At 57.2% G+C, this 12657-nt stretch overlaps 1 protein-coding gene across 24 annotated transcripts in view; it reads right to left on the bottom strand.

The window, feature by feature from the left end:
* Positions 1-12657, bottom strand: part of TNS1 (tensin 1) — a 214409-nt gene that overhangs the window by 47573 nt on the left and 154179 nt on the right. For 2 of the 24 annotated variants that reach the window (XM_051848206.2, XM_070070217.1), the window contains exon 1: positions 5649-6295. The exons of the other annotated variants lie outside the window; for them this stretch is intronic. The gene's annotated coding sequence lies outside the window, so the exon portion shown is untranslated. Of the gene's footprint in view, positions 1-5648; positions 6296-12657 lie in introns of those variants that run through there. 24 annotated transcript variants of the gene reach the window in all.

Here is a 12657-nt window from a genome sequence, read left to right as displayed (position 1 = left end):
GAACTCAGGAAGAGGCCCCAGGCAGAAGGCAGGACTCCCACTCAGGACCGCACCTGACAGCTGGGCCTCAGTCTTCACCCATTCTGGTAGCAAGCTCCCTGTGCGTGTCAACTATCCCAGAGGTGACGACAGCCAGAGCTTCTGCGGCTTAGGGGGAGAACGGAGGGGGTGGAAACTGTTGGGTTCCCTAAACCAAACAGCAGTGGTTCTTGCTACCACCCAAGGGGCCCCTGCTCCTGACCCCATGCTGTGGGGCCATCCAGCAACCTCACAGTGGCCCTGCTCTTCTTCACTGGGAGAACCAGAGGCCACCCAGGCCTGGTCAGGCCCCCTGAGGGCCCTACTGAGCCCAGCATCCGGGCACGGCCTGCAGGGCAGGCACCCCTGCCCCACCCTCCCCCTACTCCAACTCCACGGCCACATTATAAGCCATTTCCGTGGACCGCAAGAGCCCGGAACATAATGTGGGTTTCAATCTATCAAGGCAGGAAGGACGAAAGAGAGAGGCAGGCGGAGCAAGGGCAGGAGGGAGAGCAGGTGGGGGAGGGTGGAGAGGGTTGGAGGGGCTGGGAGAGGAGCCATCTTAAGACACCTAACCAAGGGGCCACCAGCAGCTGCCAAGACAGTGGCCAGCTCAGGTCAAGCCACCAGACATAAGAAGGAGTTGGGCCTCCCAATGGGAGGGGGCTGCCTGGAGGGGGCTGCCTGGGGACAATGAATGAGACTGCAGTGAAACCTTGGTTTCAGGCCCAGGTGGACAGCCCCAGGCCCCTGTCCAGGCCCACGTCACGGGTCACATCCTGCCCATTTCTCCAGGGAAGCTGAAAAGTGCACAGTCTCTGCGGGGTGCCACTCGGGTACGTCTCCCCACTCTTCCCACAGCAGCTGGGTGGCCTGGCCCCCACCTCCACGCCGAGCTTGGCTGCACACGCCATGACTGCACAGCACCTGTACCCGCCATAAGCAAGTCATGCTTTGTTGAGGGGATCTCAGGAACACCCCCAACTGCCTGGGATGTGGACCCGCTCCTTGAGGCTCCCTCTGGCGCCCACAAAGCCCAGGATGCAGGGAGGTCAACACACACCCAGTGGCTACCCTTGAAAAAGAACAATAGGAGGCTGGTGCTATGGTGCCACAGGTAAAGCTGCTGCCTGCGATGCCAGCATCCCATACGTGCCCCTGGTTCGTGTCTCAGCTACTCTACTTCCAATCCAGCTCTCTACCAATGGCCTGGGGAAAGCAGCAGAAGATGGCCCAGGTATTTGGGCCCTTGCACCCACATGGGGGACCTTGATGAAGCTCGTGGCTCCTGGCCCAGTCCTGGCCATTGTGGCCTCCCACTTTCTCTGTAACTCTTTCAAATAAATAAATATTAAAAAAAAAAAAAAAGAAAAAGAAATAAACAGGAGATGCTGCAGTTACATGGTTTTAGGGCAGTTGTTTGCTAATCTTGATGTTCATTAAAAAGCCACATCCCTGGGGACTAAGAATGCAGATTCCGGGGCCCTGTCCCCAAAGATTTTCACCCTAGGCCCAGGGTGGGGCAAAGAATCAGCATTTTACCAGCAGGTACAGAGTATGGCAAGAGGCGCTGGCACTGTGGCTCAGCAGGTTAAGCTGCTGTTTGCAGTGCCAGCACCCCACATGGGCGCCGGTTCAAGTCTCAGCTGCTGTACTTCTGATCCAGCTCCCTGCTAATGGGCCTGGGAAAGCATAAAAGATGGCCCAAGTCCTTGGGCTCCTGCACTCATGTGGAAGACCCAGAGGAAGCTTCTGACTCCTGGCTTCGGTCTGGCTCAGCCCTGGCCTTTGTGGCCATTTAGGGAGTGAACCAGCGGATGGAGGATATCTCTCACTCTCTCTATATATAGCTCTTTCAACTGAGTAAATCTTGAAAGAAAAGAAAAAAAAAAAAAAACAACATAGCAAGAAGCCCAGCCCCAGGCCACCAGCATCTGCACACTGAGATTACATGGATGCCAGGACGGACAGTCCCACCGCGAGGGATGGAAGGTGCCAGGCTGGTGGACGGCACAAAAGGCATCTCCTCTGCTGGCATGAGTCAAGGAGCAGGGACCCCTCCCCGTCCAGCCAGCAGATGTCTGGAACAGCGAGTGAGCCGTGCAGGTCTGTGGGATGGGCCCTCCACAACAAGACATCCTCCATGTCCACGTGTAACGGAATAACATCTCATTGAAACACACTCCCGGGAGCCGCGGGGACCAGCCGACCCGGAGGACAACCAAAGCAGTGCCAAGAAGTGCCACTCTGGACACAGGCGATTTAAAGCAACTGTGGACCAAGCAGGAGGGAGTCGGAACCCCATAGAAGTCAGAGGGAGGAACCCAAGGTCATGAGCCTGCAGGAAGTGGGCGAGCCAAGAGACAGCCAGGAGGGCGGGTTCTGGAGCTGTTACCCCTGGAGCCACAGGCTGCGTGGGGTTTCACAGGGAGAGAGGCTGGGGCTGGGCGGTTAAGGGTAAACACGCGGGAGCTGTGGATGAGGCTCAGTCCCAGGGAAGCTACAGCAGAGGAGACAGGAGAGGAGACATGGGGGAAATGCACCTTGATAACCCACCCCCATGGCCAGACACACCCATCACTCAGAAGGATGGTCCCCATCTTAATGGCCAGGTCAGCTTGCATCAACCACTTTAGCACTCAGAGCCCAGCCTCCGAGCCTGCCTGGTGCAGAGCTGAGTGCTGGCGTGCAGGTTTGCTAAGTCCCACGTTTCGGGAGCTAAGGACCTGCGTTAGCCTGGCCCATCAGAGCTCTCCACACCCATCCCCTCTCCGTTCCCGTTCCCTGCGTTCTGTTTTCCAAAGGTTCTCATCAACCACAAGCAAAGCCCAACCCCGGTGCTGGCCAGGCCAGAGCTTTTGTCACCTGGCCCCTGCTAGCCTTTGAAGCCGGAACTGCTGTGTCCTGGATACCCCGACACCCTCCCCTCTGTTCTCCCTGCACGTGCGTCCCTCCTCGGTGCCGCAGCACCTGCTGCTCCCTCTCCTGAAACGCCCTTCCTCGCTCTGCACCTGAACCCCCAACCTGCCACGGCAAGCTCATCCTCCTCCTTGAAACTTAGCTGGGGCTTCTCTGGAAGCCCTTCCTAACCCACCCCCTTCCCTGCCATGCTTTGGACTTGGGAACCCCCTACCGTGTTCCTGCTGCCCCGTGGTCACGATGCACGGTGATGCTGACCGCCACGATTCGTGTCCGTGTCAGTCTTCCCCACTGAGTGTTCCTGGAGGAAAGGGCTCGGTGCCATTCTCAATGTGGGCTGTTGAAAACCGTGCCTCTTGGAGTCTCAGTGTGCAACCTGAACAGCTGTACAGGATGGCCCATTACAGTACAGTGCCTGGAACACCTTAGGTGCTCCATAAATACTGCCTGCCTCAGCTTAAGTAGTCCAGAAAGCTTCATATGGTCCTGTCAGTCAAAATCAGGGGTTCTCGGTGGATCCTAAGCTTCTCCCAAAGGAAAGCGAAAAGACAGACCCTCAGCCATAATACCATGAGAGAGGAGCCCAGCTAAGACACACTCATCAACAAGTGTGGGGGGGGGGCTCTCCGTCATCCAGGACTTCTATGAGGAATGCCGGGCTGCAGCCTGGAGAAAGAGGAGGGGCTGAAGAATGGAAGCTTCCCAGCTGGAGGAGCTGAGACGCAGCCCTGCCCAGAGCACCCCACCACCTGCCAAGGTGACTGTGACAAGGGGAGGAGGCCCACAAGGGGCACAGAGAACCCCAGCCCACAGCCCCTCAGACCTGGTGTCTCCTGGCACTGGCGGCAGAGATCTCCAGGGGCAGTCCTGGTCCCTACCTGTGCCGACCTCCATCCCACAGCCTGTTGAGAGCTCTGGAATTTTCTAGAAGGGAACTGCTTCCTTGGGGGGTCTCTGAAGATCAGCAAAGCCAGGAAGTGAAGAGAAGCTCCCGAGCTTGCAACAGGGGTCCCCACAGAGGAGACCCGGCCTCTGAGCAGCCCTGGGGACTGAGTGCACGTGGGGTGTGCCCACAGAGGCAGCAGAGACACCTGTCCTTCCCCCCGCCCCGAATAGCATGCATCAGCAGAGACCCCTGTGCTTCCAAGAAGAGAGCAAGGCCCTCCTCAGGGCTCCCGTCGGGAGCCTGTCTCTCCCAGGTGGCTCTGTCCGCTACACAAATGACCTAGCCCATGGTGCCCACAAACCTGCCTCTGTGGACCCAGGGAGACTTATCCCGGCCACCTCCCCGCTTCCACTCATGCCAGCAAGGAGAGAGCAAGGCATGAGGCCCCGCTTCTGAGTTTCAGATGGACAAAGTCAGCCTCAAGGTGAAATGCAAAATGCAGTGGGACTTCGAAAACTTTGTGGAAACAGTGAAATTAAAACACAAGCTTATTCTGATGCAAGAAATTTTGAAATCTACACCCAATTTTCTCAGAATAGCATTTTCCATGAATGGTTTGGAGACCCCAAATGGAACCCCTCATACTGGCCACTCCTGCCCCTGGCTGCCCAGGGCGGCAGAACTGACATTTTCCAGGAACCAGCAGGTGCACTGAGCCAAGAGGACTTTTGGAAAGGCTGGGGGCTTTTAGAGCTGAGGGTCTTAGGGGATCCCCCCCACACCCCTCATTTTACAGGCTCCCAGGGAAGCTCAGCAGGCTCAGGGGACCACCCAAGGTTACCCACAAGGACGAGCAAAACAGCCTCCTGGCCCCAAGTGCAGAGCTTCAAGGTGAAGATGGCTGCAGCGGCTGGAAAAGGGGGCTGGGGGAAGACAGTGTCCCCAGCTATGACTGCACACTGAGAACTTCAGGAGAGATGATGTGGGGGCTCTGGTCAAGTGACGATGATGGATATGTCCCCAGGGCCTCCTTAGCAGGCACCCACGGTGTTTTTCCCAGACACCGTTCTTGAATTCATGCCATGCCCTCCAAAGAAAGGGAGCAGGGCTGAGAACCTGACTGCGGTCTGTATTTCAGACCCGAGGGACCGGGGCCCGAGGGTGAGTGACCTGCCCGGCACTCACCAGCCCACGCCTGCAGGACAAATGCGGACTCTCAGGGCTGACCCCAGCCTGGCCTGCAGCTCCCCAGCACGGTGCTCTGCCCCCAAGCCTGGCACTCCCACTCCCCGCCCGTGCCTATCCGGGCACCAGATATCCCGGGCACACTTGGACAGTAAAAATAGCTCCCAAGCCACAACAAGCCCAAGCCCTTCTCTGCCAGGCCAGGGCGCCTGCCTGGGCACCCGGGGAGGGCTGCCAAGAGCATTGCCAATGTAGGTCGGGAGCCAGCGGTGAATGGGGAGGCTGACAGGGAGCTGTCAGCGCTGGGGCCCCCACAGCTCCGGCCACAGAAATGAGTCTCACTGAGGCTGCCCACGCTGCTGCCCACCCCACTCCTCAGCCCACGCACACAAAAGCCCACGAACCACTCTCCCCTACCAAGCCAGCAATCTGCAGTTCACACACGTCCCAAGGAGTGCTCCAAGAGGGGACGGGCGAGCTCTGCCACACTCACATCCAACGGCAACACAGCGGTCCCACCCCACTCGGCACACGCCCTTCTCGGCTCCCAGGGCGCACAGGCGCCCCTGCCTCACCCCCACCCAACACAGAGCCATGGCAAGGACACACACAGGTGAGACAGCTTACAGACACTTACGCTCCAGACGGAGAGGGAGGATGAGGAGGGGAAAACGGCTCTGATTTGCTCCGTGTGCTTCAAGTTTCAAATAATTCCTCCATGGCTGCGGCTCGGAGCACTGGCTGTGTCCCGCTCAGACTCCCTCGGACTGTCAGGGGTAGGAGGAGCCAGTGCCGCCTGCCTGCCCACCCTGTGCGCGCCGGCGTGCACACACACACACACACACTCTCTCTCTCTCTCTCTCCTCCCTCCGCTCCTGTTCTCTCCCTCTCTCCGGCTCGCACTGCCTCCCCCTGGCTTGTAGGAAGCCACTGGGATAAAAGTCTGTCTGTAATTTCAGCCAGCTGGGTCCCGAGGGCTTCACTTATCATCCTGCAGCTATGCACTGCTCGGATGACATCACAGCGGCTTTCCGAGCCCTCCAGCCAGCAGTGGGGAGAAGCACCGGGCCCAGCCCCAGCCCCAGGTCAGCTGCCTCGCTCAGGGACAACCCACCCCAGCCCAGCCCAGCCCAGCCCAGTCCCGTCCAGTCCCAGGGTGGCCCGGCACCGCCCGGCACAGCTCCAGTCCCAAACTCATGGCAGCCCAATGGCCAGAGGACAAGCGGGGAGCCAAATGGGACTGAGCCCCGCCAAGCAGCGACACGAGGGCCAGCGTGGACCAGGAGGGGGCTCCTGTGAGGGTGTTGCGATTTAGTTCCGCAATTTTTCCACATTTTTTTTTCCATTCTCAGCAAATGGAAGGCAGAGCAGATGACAACAATTTTCCAGCTGCTGAACACGAAGGTGGAAAACTTTTCTTCTCTCTCCCCACTTCACACACACACACGCACACACACGGGGCAGAGTCTGGCAGCCAGGACACTTCCTTGGCTGGGAAAAGGGAAAAGGAAAACAAAGCAAAACCCATGAGCCCATGGACGTCCAGGGGCCGGCACAGGACCTGGAGAGAGAGGCTAGGATGTCCCTGGGGCAGGCCTCTTGCAGGAAGAGGAGAGGCAAGAAGGGTTCTCAGTGCAAAGCTTTGGCTTCTGGCCCAGCAGCCTCGGCACTTTGTGAGGCCTGGCTTCGAGAAAGCCAGTGGGTGTCTGGCCCAGGCCACCTGAGAGGCCTCCAGTTGACTGGCTCCTGGCATCCGACTTGCTCTCATCTGTGGAAATCATGAATGGCCGAGAGAATGACTTTCGCGAAGCTCAGGACGGCCTCCACCGGCCACCCAGGTCTGAGGCAGACCACGCCGCCCCAACCAGGCAGCTGCCCTCACGTTCCCAGCCTGCTCCCAGTGTGCCCCAATGGACAGGGAGACACCATGTCCCCACTCACCGGCATGCGGTTTGTGACTTAATTGCACTTCAACTGCATCTCCCAACCCAAATCTTAGAGCTGACAGGAGGTGGTGACAAATCCCAGTGACCTTGTATCTCCTTGCAGAGGCTTCTACGGAAATAGCTTGCCCAGGCTGCAGCACTCCCACCCTCAGCCCCCTGCCCAGGCCTTGGCAGCCGGCCCAGTATTACAGGCTGGCGAGATAGAGGTGCAGGCCGCCTGTTTCTCAGCTCTGCACCTGAGCCCCTGGAAACCAGACATCTCATCCTTCAGCCCCACCCCATGGCCAGCACCACTTGCTGGCTGCTTCCTTTTGAGAGCAAAGGAGGAAAACAAGAGGAAGAACAAAAGGGTACCCATGGCCCTGGACGCTTGACGGCTGCCCCACGCCCACAGGGCTAGAGACTTCAGAGAAATCACCAAAAATTGGAAAGGTAGAGGAGGGCTGAGAGAGAGGGGGACTTCCATGCCTCAGGCTCCAAGCTGAGGAAGCCATGGTGCACACCAATATTCGTGATATCAAAGACTTGGTGTGCAAAGTATGTCCTTTGGATTCTCATAAGAAACAGTACATAGTGGCTCCAATCCAATGTCACTCTGCCACCATCCAGGGACTGCATGAGCTGTATAAGACTCCCCTGGTCCTACCCCAGACCTACAGGGCCAGAAGCAGAATTGTCCTGGAGAGTAGGGGGTGGGGGGGAGCCTGGGAATCTGAATTCTAAATGCTCCCCAGAGGAGAGTGTGAGATGGCCAAAGCTGGTCTCAGCTGCACCCAAACATTTCCAGTCCAGTCGCGAGGACCTTGCTGTATTTCCCCCCAAAAGCCTGTTTCATCTTTCTGTGCCTGCACAGGACGGGGGAACATCCAGCCAGCCCATGGGCCATCTAAGGCCCACGAAATCACCTGGTCTGCTCCTGCCAAGACAACCACAGGCAGAACTCGAAACGCAACACATCGGTAGCAGGCTCATTTCTAAGTTGGTGATTTTGTATGGCCCGTGAATGATGCTGTAAATACCCAAATGGCCCTTGGCAGAAAAAAAGGTCCCCCACCCCAACAGGTGGATTTCAGCCCTGTGTAAGTTCTTTTCCATTAGCTAGCTTTACAGAGCCCATTGGGGTGGCCAGGAACGGCTGACTGTGGGCAGCAGGTCCTCCCTGTCTCCCCAGGTCCCTGAGCCTGTCAGCCCCACCCTTGCTTCCCTTCACCCACTGAGTACCTGCTGCCAGTACTGCTGTGTGGCTCAGGATCCAGGGTCCCAGAAGCAGCCTGGGAGGCACTCTGACCCGTGAGAAGCACAGCAAGCCAACCAACCACCTTCCACTTTCTGGAAACCACGCTTCTGACAACACAGCCAGAGTTGGGACCTTGGTACCTAGCCCTGACGACTCACGCCACTACAGCATCTGCCAGGAACACACTAGTGAGGAACACAGGCCTAGGGGTCAAGGAGACACTGGTCTGAATCAGACACAACCACTCCTAGCTTAGCATAACCCCAAATCAATTACTTAATTTTTTCTGAACTTCAATTTTCTCATCTGTAAAATGGGTACATTGATACAGGTTGAACTCCAAATGCTCCCAAATCCAAAGTTTTTAAGTTTTTTGAGTGCCAACATGATGCCACAGGGGAGGAGTCCACGCCTGACCTCATGTGACGGGGTGCAGTCAAAACACAGGCACACTCACAACACTGGATCAGATTACCTGCAGGCTGTGTGTATATGTGCATACAAAACAAAAGTGAATTTCACATTTAGACTTGGGTCTGACCCCCAAGACACCTCACAACCATACCTGTAAATATTCCAGAACCCCAAAAAATCCAAAACTCGAAACACTTCTGGTCTCAGGCAGTGCAGGCAGTACGAAGATGGATGGAACCTGGCTAACACTGAGCACACCGGGCAGTGCCAGGGTGTGCCAGGGAGGCGGCCACATGTATAATACACACCCCGCTGTGCCAGCAGCCTCCCGTTCTCCCTCCCTAGCCCTGCCCCACCCTACTATGTCATACCCATCTGTGTCATACCCAAGGCTAAGCTTCAGAACACACACTGGGCCTGCCCTTTCACTGCTCAGAAATCACAGCACCATGGCAGGTGTTTGGTGTAACAACTGAGACACCCCGTGGGCCACCTGCATCCCACATCAATCAGAGGACCTGGGTTCAAGTCCCAGCTCCACTTCCAATTCCAGCTTTCGGCCAACGCACGCCCTGGGAAGCAGCAGATGATGGCTCAAGTACTTGGGTCCCTGCCACTCACGTGGGAGACCTAGATGGAGTTTCTGACTCCAGGCTTTAGCCTAGCCCAGCCCTGGCTGTTTGTGGGCATTTGGGGAGTGAACCAGTGTATGGAAAGATGTGTGTGTGTGTGTGTGTGTGTGTGTATGCATGCATGTGTGTAGGTGTTTCCCTCTTTCCGATTAATTCATTTTTATAAAGAATTATGATATCCAATGTCCAGCCAAGTGTCATTCAATGAAGAAAGTCTGGGGCTGTCCCAGCATCTGCTGCTGGCAACAGCATGCCTGAAAATGCTCCCGCCTCCCCCCCACCTGCAAAGATGGCATCAACACGGAGGACCGGGAGGAGACAGCAGGGTGGGGAAGACCTTAGCACCTTTCCACGCACAGCAGAGGACTCCCTGAGGACCAGGCACGGGCAAGTTGGCAGAGCCAGTCGGAAAAAGGATGTGCTCAGTTTCCCCTTATTTTCTACTTCAAAAAAAATACAGACAGATGCTTTTTTTTCCCCCTTAAATAAACTGCAGAAGACAACTGGAGTGAAAATCTTTCCTACTCGGGGCTGGGACAAGCTCAGCTCAAGAGCTGAAGTGTCGTTCCGTCTTGAGAGCCGGCGCAGTGTCTCCTGCACCCTCAGACGACCTCAAGCAGCGGGGTCATGAAACCCCAGATGCAGAGCTCGAGAGACACAGCTGGAGCCCAGGATTCTTCCAGACCCCAGAGCCGCTACTGCCGTGGGCAGCCAGCCCAGGCCACTTCCTAGGATCGCAATCTGTTCAGCCCAGAGGACGTCCTGAGTTCATCCGGCCCAAGCCTGCCACCCACCTGATTCCATCCATCCCACTCTGGGAGGAGAAGCTGGTTTCCCACAGTAGCAGGCGGTCAGCGCTGCAGCTGAGACCGCCACCCACAGCCCCTGGCTCCCACGGGAGTTGCCCCCCCCCTTCACCCCCCAGCCAGATCTGGGTCAGACACCTGGAGGGTGCGGTCTCTGGGGGCAAGCTGAACCCCCCCAGCCCTGAAGAGCCAGAGATACCTCCAGGCTGAGCTGTGCAAAGGTGGACCATGGGCAGGCAAGTGCATGGTGAAGACACATTTCCAAGGGCGGCTCGCACACACTCCCGTCCCTACCAGCTCGCGCTGCGGGCAGGCCAATCTATAGTGGGTGCGTGGCAGCCCTGGGGCACCCCACTCCCACGGAGAGCTCAGCCTCCCTCGGCTCCCAGCTGCGCCAAGGCCAAGGCTCAGCCATACCTGTCAAGTTCCTTCTTTCCACTGGCAAGGGTGGAAGCATCTTTCCTAGCCTGGCTCTTTATTTTGCCTCTTAAGGAACAAAATGATTCAAGAGTGTTTTGGTTTCCAAGCAGCACAACTGTAGAACAGAAGCAGGAAGTGGCATGCGTGTCCCCAGGGAAGGGCCACTCCATGCCCTGCAAGGCACTGGCGGGCTGGGGGGGGGGGGGGGGGAGGTAAGGTGGCAGGAATGGGGGTGGCGAGGAGCACTTGCACATCCTCACCCAGGGCGACGGCCCCGAGATACGTGGCGATGTCTGCAGACATGTGTGTCATCCCATCTGGAAGCCATGCAGCTAGTGTCTCGTGGGTGCAGGCGGAGACACTGGGAAGATCCAGCATGCACGAAGCAGCCCCTGGCAAGTGCTTAGCCCGCCTGCACGGCCCGCACAGCCGGGCAGTCCTGAGCTCCACAGAGGGAGGAAGGGCCTGGGGCACAGACAGAGCTGCAACTCGGACTCCAGGGCCCTGGATCCCCATCCCATGCGGCCACCCACTCCCTGCCAGACCTGGGCAAGCCATTCCCTCCTCCTGGGCCTCAGCTTCCGGAGAGGCAAAATGAGCGAGGAGGAGAAGAGCGTTGAACTCTAAAACTTCTGGCTCTAAGGAGACGCAGAGCTGACCGGAATTCAGGGCTGGAGGGGCAAGGCTGGCCTCGGGCATCCCTGCAAGCCAGCACTCCAGCTCTCCACACCCCACCCCAGGAGGCAGCAGATGGGGCTGGGCTCAGGGGCATGATTCCTGAGCAGGACAGGAGCCTGGTGCCAGAAGAATGACTCAGATAGGGAACTGCCCACTCCCAGGCAGATGCAAAAGTCAGGTAGATCCACTCACTGCCCTCCCGCCTCTCCACCCTCGTGCCCAGGGCCTGGGCACCGTCTCAATAGCAGTTCTCACTTGGAGAGAATGGTCAGGGAGTGGGGACTGGAGCCACTGGCTCTGGGACTGATCCATATGGATGTTTTCTCATTGGCTGCAACAATTGCCTTTTAAAGTGAAATCATTATACCCATCTTCCTGATTAAGAAACCAAGGCTCAGGCTGGCGTGGTGCAGCAAGTTAAGCCGTCACCTGTGACAACAGCATCTCACATGGGAGTGCTGGGTTCAAGTCCCTGCTGCTCTGTTTCTGCTCCAGCTCCCTGCTAATGTACCTGGGAAAGCAGTAGATGATGACCCAAGTACTGGGATCCTTGCCACCCACATGAGAGACCCAGATGGAGTTCTAAGCTCCTGGCCCTCGGCCTGGGACAGCCCCAGCCCTTGCAGCCATCTAGGGAGTGAAGCACTAGATGGAAGATGCCTGTCCCTCTCTCTCTGTCACTCTGCCTTTCAAATAAATAAATCTTTTTCAGAAAGATGCTGAGGGTTGGGGGTTGTGGCTTGCTCATGATCACAACGCCAGTCTGATGCTGTCAGAGAGGAAGGAGGAACAAGAAAGGACACAGAGGAGGCAAAAGGTTAGGGACTGGAGGACTCAACAGCAGAGAGGAATGAAGAGAAGCAAGAAAATCATGAGGCTGACACAGAACCACCTGCCCGTGGCCAGTGAGGGCTGCCCCACCCGTGCAGCCCCCTGGGATTGTATGCATTCAGGCAGATGCATTCAGGACCCAAAGCACTTCCGCAAACACTCAGGGCACTGACTCAGAGCAGGTGCATCATTCACGTGAGCGAGCCCATCTCTGCACTTGACCCAGAACGGGCCCATTCCCTTAGCAGCCAAACCTAATTGCCCCCAAATGGGCCAAGAGTTTTGTAACACAGCTCCCATCACAGACAGGGCAGAGGTCTTGGGAGGAGGGGGGTGTCTCCGTTTTGTTTCTCAAACAGGCCCATCCAGGGAGAGGCTGGAGTGGCCGTCCCTGCCCCACAGAACTGGCAACACACGGAGCCTAGGCCTGCATGGAAGGCAGGAGGAGGGTGCTAGTCCCGGGCCTTTTCCTCCCTGTACTGCATGAGGTGCACCAAGGGGTTCTCGAAAGTTCTCAAGCAATGCACAGACAGGAGAGGGAGGAAGGGAGGGAGGAGGGGAAATGGGAAGCTATGAGCATTCATATCCAAATCTGATCTCACTGCCCTCCCCCGGAGAACACTGTGCTGTGGACAATTTTAAAAAGCAATCAAAGCAACACAGGCACTGACTGCCGTAAAGA

The sequence above is a fragment of the Oryctolagus cuniculus genome, chromosome 3 (genome assembly GCF_964237555.1).
Source record: "Oryctolagus cuniculus chromosome 3, mOryCun1.1, whole genome shotgun sequence".
NCBI classification, from domain to species: domain Eukaryota; kingdom Metazoa; phylum Chordata; class Mammalia; order Lagomorpha; family Leporidae; genus Oryctolagus; species Oryctolagus cuniculus.
Note: the sequence above shows the minus strand (reverse complement) of the source record. Positions and strands in the feature narration are given on the sequence as shown.